At 26.4% G+C, this 11,740-nt stretch overlaps 1 pseudogene; it reads left to right on the top strand.

Moving 5' to 3' along the window:
• The first annotated feature begins 3,583 nt into the window (after window positions 1-3,583).
• Window positions 3,584-11,740, top strand: part of LOC101494079 (uncharacterized) — a 27,107-nt pseudogene continuing 18,950 nt past the window's right edge.

Genomic DNA, 11,740 nt, shown 5'->3' with positions numbered 1-11,740 from the left:
CCGAAAATGATGTGAAATCTCTATGGAATTGCAAGTTTGAAACTCTCTCTTTCTTTTGATTTTCCAATTCTAAAATTGGTAAATTCAAAACGAAAAACATGCATGAGACAAAATAATAATAATAATAATAACAATAATAATAATAGTAATAATAATAGTAATAATAATAATAATAATAATAACAATAATAACAATAATAATAATAATAATAATAATAATAATTATTTAACCAACTTGATCCTTAATCATGGTTTGGTTTGATTTCTAACTAATGTGTATAGTAGAACACTTGTTGAAAATATCAACCCCTTAAATAATCTTTGTATTTTGGGGATTAGTCTCTAGCTTTAGGGGTAAAAAATGAAAAAGAAAATATACAAAAAGAAAAAGAGAGATATTACTGAGGTTGAGAATTATTTATTTTTTTATAATAAGATGCCAATATTGTTTGTTTCAAAAACTAAGAAGCCCACATTAATTTGCAGTGGATTACTACAATAAATCACATTAAACTGATACATTTGAATGCTATTTGATTTTTTATCTGCTTCCTCGAGCTCAGCAAGTGTTGGTTTCGGGTAATCTTGATTATATCTTGACATCTTATCAATACAATTTACATTGATCATACTTCGTATATTGGCTTTCCAGAGAGGCTTTGATATTTTAACTGAGATTGTTAGCCCTGGTAACGCTAACATTATTGCGGCGATGAAATAAGAAAGGAAAAAAATGTAGACTTGTTTGTACGACTGACTTGTCAAATTTAGGATTACGGAAGAATTTAAAAACTGCATTAGAGTCCCACATCGAAAGCCAAGGACACCACAAACGCATGTCAGATATAGATATAAAAGTGTTCTGAGCAACAATCTCCATTAATACCTTTCTCGGCCTTCTTGCTAATATTAAGTGTAGTTTCTCGGCCTTCTTATCAGTTTAATATATCCTGTCTTTTGAAAGTTGAGCAGATTAATTAGGTTGGAGTTAAATACATTTTATGTTACTTTATTTTTGTTTTTCTTTTTTACTAATTCACGATTTCAATTTTCTCATTTTTAATTTCGAAATTACAGTCTCTCATTTGTAGTATTTTAGAATTTGTCTCCACTACTAAATAATATTGAATAATGAAATAATAAGTCACCAAATGTGACAATCTCATAAGTGGCATTTGAAGTGTATTCTTTAGTTAAATTGATTAATTGAATGAATTTAATTTCAACTTGAGTTATAAATATTTAATTTTACAATCAATTCCCTTTTTTATTAGTAAACCTTGTAAGCAGAATTTTGCTGAATTTTTTATTGCAAATTTCCTAGGTGTTTTGTCCGATTTGAGAACTATGCTTAATGTTTTATAAACAACATGATGTATTACAAAATTTTTGTGAATAATAAAACTTTATTCGGCCTCTTCTAGAGTATTAGTATCATCATTTTAGTGGAGTTGGTAATTAAAATCTCCCTAGATTTTGACCAAAATTCTAGTATTTATATAAAAATAAAATGTTATTTTAATTTTAAAGATGTATGTGATGCAACCATTATAATCTTAAATATATTGATATTAAATATATCATCAATTCTCTTATATAAGTAAATTTATGAAACAAATTAATACACATTTAATTATATTTTTATGTAAATCATAAACCCTGAACTATCAAATTCAAATAAATCTAAAAAAATTAATAAATTCTCGATTTTATTAGTGATTTACAAAGTTCGATTCTTCATTAGTCTAATCTTAAAATATAAAATTTTGAGAAATATTGATCAATAATTCATTTAATTATTTATGAATTGCAATATCTATTGATTTTAAAAATTAAATTTATGTTTTTAGTTTTGTTGTGAGGGACACCTATATATCTCCATAATGGTTGATTGTTTTTCAGCCATTTCTTAAAAATATTTATCTATTTAAAAATATTTATGTAGATGAAATGTGGAATTATTATTGTATTATAACCATTGTTCTTAGTGTCGCTCATAAAATGGTAGAGATATAGATAAAATGCATATAGGGATTGTAAATTATATGTGCATAAAACTTAACAAATAAGCTCAATCTGAGAACCTAGAGATTTAGTGAGAGTGTCAATTAGTCGATCATTATAACTAGTGACAATACTATTACAATCGGATAAAACATTTTCCGTAATAAAGTTACAATTCACTTAAATATGTTTGGTCCACTCATGTATAAGTTCTATATATTTTGGACAAAAAAAGTTTCCATTGTAATGTATGTAGGAGAATGTAACAACATAAATGAATTTCTGACATAAAAATGACAGATTCTGAAAGTAACAACCTGCTCATTCATATTTGTATGTTTGCTACTACTTTGTACTCTTACCAACAATATTATGAATTATGCCAAAGAAGAAACAGACTATGCATCTATTTAACTATTAGTTTTCGATTGTGATCACCTTAATTTGACATACAAGATAGCTGCATTGGAGATATATAGATGTGTTTTAGAGCTGCAACAGTAAATATATTATCTTCCTTAGCATCAAGCAAGCACAACGAGAATCACATGAATAACCCTGTGATAAAAATTGAATAACTCAGTTGGGCAGAGTTCTATACTTTTTAATTGGAAAACTAAGATACAATCTCAACAAGTAGGACCTCTGGTTTGCAGAGATCCGAAAGAACAAAAATAGTCGAACCAATAGGAAGGAAGTGAAACATAATTATGATAAATTAACAATCCTCCATGTTGAAACTTTGGGCAGTTTTAAGTGTGAAAGGAAGAAAGGGTAAAGTTGATTCCTAGCTGCTATAGACGAGTCCCACCTCGGGGAGTTACAGGAGAAACACAACAGATGTCAGATATAAAATACGCGGTGAGCCAACAGTTAATTCATACCTTTCTCGGCCTTTCTTATCAGTTTAATAATACCGTATCTGAACTCTAGTTTCTGCATTAGATTGGTGATCGGTTCAGTATCTAGCTGATGCACGTTAAATTGTAGGAGTTCAAGGTTCATATGGGATAGGGTCCTGTAGGGGTATGGATCATGACACTTTATATAAGGAATATTAAATGTGCTAATTTTTTAAATGGATATGCCCCTTAAACCATAATACACTGTTTTGTAAGTGGTCCACTAAAATCCAGAGCATGGAAAAAACAAACTGAAAAATAGACAGTCATGAAGGACAGTTGGAAAAATTGTATACCTAATTACAACTTTTATCTGCCAAAACAACTGATATAGCTGCAGGTGCAGCATATAAGATTAATGGTGATTACTGGCAGCGACGGAACTACAAAAAACTGTCCAGGCCTTGATAATTTAATCTAGTATAAGAAAAATAACAACAACTGATATAGCCTCATTGATAAATGATTCACAAATCTTTTCAATAACAATTCAAATTCCTTGGAAGTTAGCAAGGCCTGGATCAAAACAAAAAGAGATGGTTCGACGGATAGGCTCACCAAGTTTTGTGGGCTGGTGGTGCAGCGGCCCGTGATCCCTCCACTGTTAGTAGTAGGAGGTGTTCGCTGCTCTGTGAAACCAGCCTCACGCTGTACCCTCCTGTCTAAGAGACACAAGACATGTGCCTTCGCTCAAGTCTCATGACTCAACTCTCAACTTGGAATGGGCAGGCCAACATGATGCAGCCACCAGTCTATCCTGTTAAGCCAAAGCTATGTTCCATCACCTTGGTGCCCCCACTTGGATCACAAGTTGGCGCTACCCAATTCAGCATAGCATGTCGGACATTTATAATCACTCACTTGTGTGATATTCTAGTCAATATGGGACTTTGTGGATCCAAGAGGTTTATAAATGTGTCAAAGAAATGATGATTAATGATGGACTTAAAGACATGAAATTTAACTACAACATGTTTAGTTTTTCGATAGTAGATACATCAATGAAGGTGAAAAACTATCACATGTGTATCGATGTCAGTGTCCTATGTTTTTTATATTAGTAGGGTTGACGTGTATGTGTCCTTGTTGTGTTAGGTATCCGTGTTGGAGTTTGTGCTTCACAACTACCGTGTAAGTCAACCTTGACAAAATTAGGCCTCCAATTACTTGTTTTGAGCATGGCTTAATATCACTAGTCTCGAAGTATTATAGTCATATTCAAAGAGGTAAAAAATTTAATGCCATATAAGAATCCAAAATCATAAGCTCAACGTTGATGAGTTGAGATCTTCTCCATTTAATGTACACTTTATTTTATTCTGTGTTTATCTCTCTTCAAATGGAAGTGTCCATTTAATAGAAAGGATCTTAACCCAACCTTGACCTTACAGTCTGTTTGGATGAACAACATAATTAACCGTTTACAGCATAAACAATTATTGTATAAGTACTTAAGTATAAGCTATTTCTAGAACAAAAGATAAGTTAAAGTCAAATTGTTTTATATAAGTTATCAATTGCTTGCATAAGCTATTTTGCAAAGCTCGTGGAAAATAAGTAGAAATCAACTATGGACATGTTATAAACTATTTCTATAAACTCTCTCAACAGTTTCACAAGTGCTTATGTCAATAGATAAACTCAAATATGTTAATACAAACTGTTACTAAGGCCTCCAAATAACAACATGATATGCTACTGCTACTGATCCAAAGCTATTACAAACCATCTATCTAACTCAAAAACTGAAGCACTCATTATAAAATAAAATAAAAAGAAATAGAAAAAAAGATGAAAAGTACAAACAAACTTGGTGGGAAGTACTTTATCCCCCAACAGTGAACGCTCCAGCCATTGTCAGCTTTGATACTCCAACTGCAATAGAATCAACATACTAAATACAACAAGAGTCAGATGAATAAACCTTGTCATAAAAATTGAATAATTTAGTTGGACAGTTCCATAATTTTTTATTTATTTGGAAAACCAAAATACAAACTCAACGAGTAGAACTCTTGGTTTGCAAAGATCCTAAAATTCCAAACATAAAAAATATAGATAAAAGAAAGTACTAGAAGTCTAGAACCAATAGGAAGTATGAATGATAGATGATTCAAATACATTAGCAAGTGGGATCAACAATCTGCCATATTGAGACTTTGTGCTTTTAATTTAAGTAAGAAAGAGGCTTTTTCCCAAATAACATACAAACAAGTGCATATTATCAAACACCTTATATGCAACAAATTGAAGTAACAATGTTGATTTACAAGAAATGAGGGTTTGAATTGTAAATGCACCTTTTTTAAAAATTCCTGTTAAAAACTTAAGAAAATAACTCAAGATTGATTTTGGTTGTGAAAACAGAAAATGGAGAACATTCTTAGTTAGTTAAAATCAGTAGTTTTTAACCTGTTATTCAATCAAACTGAAAGTAAATAGATAAGGGAAGAGATACCACACAACCATATATCATAGATACCACACAATGATATATCATGGTTCACCCAACTAGGGTTACGTCCAGTCCTCACAACCGTGATATTTTCCACTAAGTGTTTAAAATAAAGAACCTTTTTTATTTTACAGCACTTACCACATATCGACCTTGATCTGTTTCAAGCCCTATTCCTTTCCACCCAGAAAGCAAATACAACACATATCTATCTTGATATGATTCGTTACAATCTAATCAAACTATAGTTAAACTCTTATAGTTTGAGTTTTTACAATAATGATGAGATTGTTTTGATAGAATCTGAGATGTCTCAACTCTTGTTTGAGATTCGATTTTTTACAAAGAATTCAGTAATAATAACACAATATGATTTAAAGATTCAGAACTGCTTATTCTTTGTGAAAATGAGAATTTTAGTATGTGAATGTGAATGATTTGTGGGAATTAACAACACTTGAATTTCTACCTTAATCTTGGATATTGGTCTTCCTTTTATAGGTGATTAGAAGCATTTAATGATGGTCAAAAGAGCTGTTGGTAGTGCTCTGTCAGTTTTGACCAAAACCAATATATGAGATTAAAATAATTCAGCATTTGAATGATTTGAATCTGTTTTAACTGAGTCTGTTATAGCCTTTCTTAAACCTTTTGTCTTCTAGCTAAAAAATCTTTGAAGCTTCTCACTTAATCATTGATGTTACAGCTTCGATCTAGAGCTTTGAATCTGTCCAAAATAGTTTGGAGAGTGATTATAAACCTTTGCAGAAGTAGGAAGATTACTGCTGGAATTCTGCAGAAAACGGAGATTGATTATCAATCTGGTTCTGGCAGTTTGATCTTTCTGGATATTTGATAATTAATCTGAAATTCCTGTTTTGATCATTTTGAGTGTCTTTGTTGACAGTTTGGCTGAAGAGTTTCCAAACTATTTCAACTGACCTATTTCGAGTCCTTTTATTTTAATGGTTCGAGAACCTTCTTGTATTGAGATGAAACCTATTTGTTCCTTGCCATGTACTGATGATCTTAGTATAAAATTCTGAGGCAAAAGCTTCGTTGAAATAGTGGAGATTGATTGGTAAAGATGCTGTGACGATCAGTATTTGAACCTGGAGATCATTCTCCATTTTGTCCATAATGTTCTCGTTTCTTTGTCTGTTCAGTTTTTAACTATTTTCTTTGTTTTGCTTGATTACTATCTTTGAATTAATTCACTCAAAAACACAGGTTAAACTAACATAATATTTTAGAATCATAATTAATATCTTTAATTAACCTTTGTTTATTTTCATCAAAACTTTAATTTGAGAGTTTGTTTCAACACAAACATCTATCAGCACTAACATCTATCCATTCACAAACATCTATCCATGATTCACTCGACAATTGTAACAAGAAAAAAGAGGTAAATATTAATCAATTTGATAACAATGGCATAATAAAATAAGTAATACAACATTTCTGATGGTGAACGAAATTGAGAGATTGAGTGAAATTTAGATACGAACCTTTTGACAAACAGAGAGAAAAAAGATGAAAATAGGTTGGAATCGCATATGCGAGCACATGCCAGAAAGCGATAAACATATATTGTGACAAAAAAACTAAACATATATAAAAAAAATTGTAAATATTATACTAAATCCGCGCTAATTTAATTTTATCATCCTTCGTACTAAATTTTAAACATAATAACTAACCATTTGGTTATCACCTTTGTGGTTTTCAATTGAAATAAAATATGACTTATATAACTTTTACTTTGTAAATTATTTCAACATTTTACAAATACTTTTGAACAGATCTATTGTGGGTATATATTTTCAAATAAAAATTTATAAACTGAAGTGATCATTACAATTTAAAAATATAATAAATAAATAACGTGTAGAATTAATGTGAATCATGAATTACTTTATTTTTTAATAATATCTTTGTGCATCTCAATCTTTCAAATAGAAAAATGTGATTTCTTTTAGGTAGAATATAATTCTATAACAATATCAATGCACTATATATTAGGAAAAACCATATCAATTACAATCGAATAAAATTTGATGAATAATATAAAATAACAAAAGAATTAATAACAAATCAAAGCAATTGAAAATTTTGTCATAAAAGTTTTGGATATGCGTATATTTTTTAACACTGTATTTTTTATAACAAAGTAATGATAATTACTATTAAATATATATTCATACCGATTCAACGATAATCACTAGTGATGATAATTACTATTGAATATTTTCATATTGGGTCATAGTATATTTTGATAGGTATGTATATATAGAGAATACGGTTGCTTCTTTAAATAATCGTTTGTGATTATATTATTTAATCTCGTAATATTTATAATATACTTTTTATTTAGGTGGTGTGATTAATGTATTTTAAATTGTTGTACATTGTGTTTTTTATATAAAATAAAAAATATCTGTTTTTATGAATAGTACATATTAGAGCCGTTTCTTTACATACATGAAATATTTATCAGTATAAAAATATTTAATAAAACATTATTTATACAATGGATATAATAAAAGTTTTTAAATCAATATCTTAAAAGTTTTTATATCAATATCTTAAAAGTATTTTGATAAGAATAAATTTTATAAAATTACTATTTCTTTAGAATGTCTTTATACATAATCATAGACACTTTATTTTAATGAAATATTAATATGGAAGATCGGATTCGTTGAACTAACTATTTTCATATATCATATATTATTATTAAATTATTTTTTAATTTTAAAATATAACTCATTTATTCTTTTTATTTATAGAAATAAAACTCGATACTACAAATACTTTGCACACCAACCACTTGCATACAAATCAGCTGAATATAAATCTTTTGTTTTATTAGGACATAATGAACTAATTGTGATTAAACAAAATATTTTAAATCCTATTTATGTCAATGTCATACTATATATGAAATTTTAACTTTTTACCATTTATAATTTGATTATTCAAGTTATATATAGGATTGTTTTTTCATCAATAATAATTATTTAAAAATATTATATGAGATCACTTAATATATTATATTATAATTTAATTTAATGAAAATGATTTGTAATTAAAATATATATAAATTTTATTTTAAAATTTTAAATCATATGTATAACGGACAAGATATCTCTTACAATGACATGTTCTTATAATAATTATTATTAAATAGTTGATATCAATAATTTTATATCATTTGATTCAACAATACTCATTCATATTAATATTAAAAATGTATGAATCTTACCTAAATATAATAATTATTAAAGACTTGTATTTATTGAATAGCTACCATATTTTTTCTCACAAATAAGAGTATCTATTTTGTTCAACGTTTATTGGGTTAAACATCTCTCAATAATGAGGGTCAAAAACTCACATTTATTTTTCTTACAACAATAAAAAAAAATATCTAAATTTGGGTTTTGAGGAGAAAAAATGTTAGATGAAAAAAATATACAGTAAAAAAATGAGGCAACCCTTGTTTGATAAAAGAAATGCAAGAAAATAAAACAACCCTTGTTTGAAAAAACATGTGGAAATTGAAACATATTGAATGAAATAAATGAAAACTTAAAAAAAAAATGCAAGCTGGTAGTATTAAAAATGTAAGTTTATATACCCATTCATTGATTAGTAATTTTTTTTTAGAACTGTTTAGCTTAAACTACTAGTTTAGGAGCCGTGTTGGAAACTGTAATTCCACTATAGGAACTTTGAAGTTGTTGGTGTAACGCATTAATAAGTCAATTTTCACACTTTCTGGTTATGCTTTAATTTTTTCCTGCGGATAAACAATTAAAGAATCATTTGTTAAATTTCAAAAAAAATTATTTTAAAAATAATAGAAGTTGTTTATAACATTTATTATTAATTAAAAAAACGTAATTTTAATATTCAATAACTTAGATATTTATTATTATAGATTTTAACATGATAAAAAATCATAATTTTATATAAAAAATATATATATCTTTCAAAAATAATTTTTATGAAGAGTTTCTTAAAATAGTTTTTTATTTTAATAATTTTTTAAAATTTTATCATCTAAAAAAAACTATAGAAAATAGATAAAATATTTAAAATTATATTTTAAGATAAATTATTTAATCCAATTTTTCGTTTGAAGTTTTACTTTTAAAATTATTTTTACAAAAAAATAAATTTTAAAATAATCTAAAACAAACTGGTCAAATATTTCAGTATTAACAAAAAACAAAAATATATAGACGCTAGCGGCCTTACGGGAAAACGTCAAATACATTATTTCATAGTTGTTTTAATTTATTTATTTAACATTTTTAAATTAAAATGTATTTTTAATTCTTAAATTTTAAAATCCGATAATTTTGACTTTTTTATTTTAAAAATTATAATTTTAACCCTTTATCATTAGTCTCTTTAGAAAATGGTTGGATCTCTTGATTTTTACTCGATCAAGACGTACATGATTTTTTTTATGATTACAAGGAGTATATAATTCATTTAACTTTTAAAAAAAAATTGTTAGTTCATTTGTTTTTTTTTTTAAATTTCCCAACTCATTTTTTTTAATATTTCACCTCATTTTTTAAAATTTGGTTAAAAAATAATTTTGGTTATTTATCTTTGACCTAATATTCATTTTAGTCCTTTATTTATTTTGTTTTTGTTTTGCTCCTTTAATTTTTTTAATTCATTTTCGTCTTTTATCTTCTAAATAATATTTATTTTAGTCATTAATAAAAGAATAAATTCGTATAATATTTTGAAAAATAAATGACTAAAACAAAAGATAAAGTATCAAAATGAATTAAATAAAAAGATAAAATCAAGGGCAAAACAATTATTAAATAAAAGAAAATGAAACAAAATTATATTTAAGTCTTTAATTTTGTTTTTTTTTTTCTCGAAAAACTACCAATAAAATAGAACACTTGACAATTTTTTTAAAATTAAATAAATAAAGTGACAATATTAAAAAAAATAAACAAGTTGACAATTTAAAAAATAATGAAAAAAAGAGTTGCCAATGTAAAAATAAAGAAAAAAAATGAGTTGGTAATTTAAAATAAATAAATAAATTTTGAGTTGTATATTTCGTGTAATTATACACACACAAAAAAGTAAATATCACATCAGTGTTGATCGAGTCAAAATAAAGGGGTCAACTATTTGTAAAAAAACTAAAGTTAAAATTGTAATTTTTAAATTCAGGGGTTAAAATTGACATATTTTAAAATTTAGAGGCTAAAAATGCATTTTAACCATATTTTTGTTAATATTCTATTTTAAATGTCGAATATATTACTGAAATTTAAATTAAGTACTGTTTTATATGTAATATTATTTTCCATAAAATGAATATAACATAACATAACATAACATAACATAACATAACATAACATAACATAACATAACATAACATAACATAACATAACATAACATAACATAACATAACATAACATAACATAACATAACATAACATAACATAACATAACATAACATAACATAACATAACATAACATAACATAACATAACATAACATAACATAACATAACATAACATAACATAACATAACATAACATAACATAACATAACATAACATAACATAACATAACATAACATAACATAACATAACATAACATAACATAACATAACATAACATAACATAACATAACATAACATAACATAACATAACATAACATAACATAACATAACATAACATAACATAACATAACATAACATAACATAACATAACATAACATAACATAACATAACATAACATAACATAACATAACATAACATAACATAACATAACATAACATAACATAACATAACATAACATAACATAACATAACATAACATAACATAACATAACATAACATAACATAACATAACATAACATAACATAACATAACATAACATAACATAACATAACATAACATAACATAACATAACATAACATAACATAACATAACATAACATAACATAACATAACATAACATAACATAACATAACATAACATAACATAACATAACATAACATAACATAACATAACATAACATAACATAACATAACATAACATAACATAACATAACATAACATAACATTATTACTATGATTAAAAATTGCAACATGATATTCTTTTATATTAAAACTCTATTTTGGATTTTTGTTTCGCAGGGGACACTACCTTCCAAATTAAAGGAAACATCAAAAGAATTGATGCGTAGAGGAGTGACCATTTCATATATACTCATTGCGATGTGTGTTTTTCCCCTCGCAATTGTCGGATTTTGGGCATATGGGCAAGCACACGTGCTAATAACTAACTATTTATTTCAAATTATATTATTATATTTTTATTAATGAATGTA

The sequence above is a fragment of the Cicer arietinum genome, chromosome 6 (assembly GCF_000331145.2).
Source record: "Cicer arietinum cultivar CDC Frontier isolate Library 1 chromosome 6, Cicar.CDCFrontier_v2.0, whole genome shotgun sequence".
In the NCBI taxonomy this organism is placed as follows: Eukaryota; Viridiplantae; Streptophyta; class Magnoliopsida; order Fabales; family Fabaceae; genus Cicer; species Cicer arietinum.
Note: the sequence above shows the minus strand (reverse complement) of the source record. Positions and strands in the feature narration are given on the sequence as shown.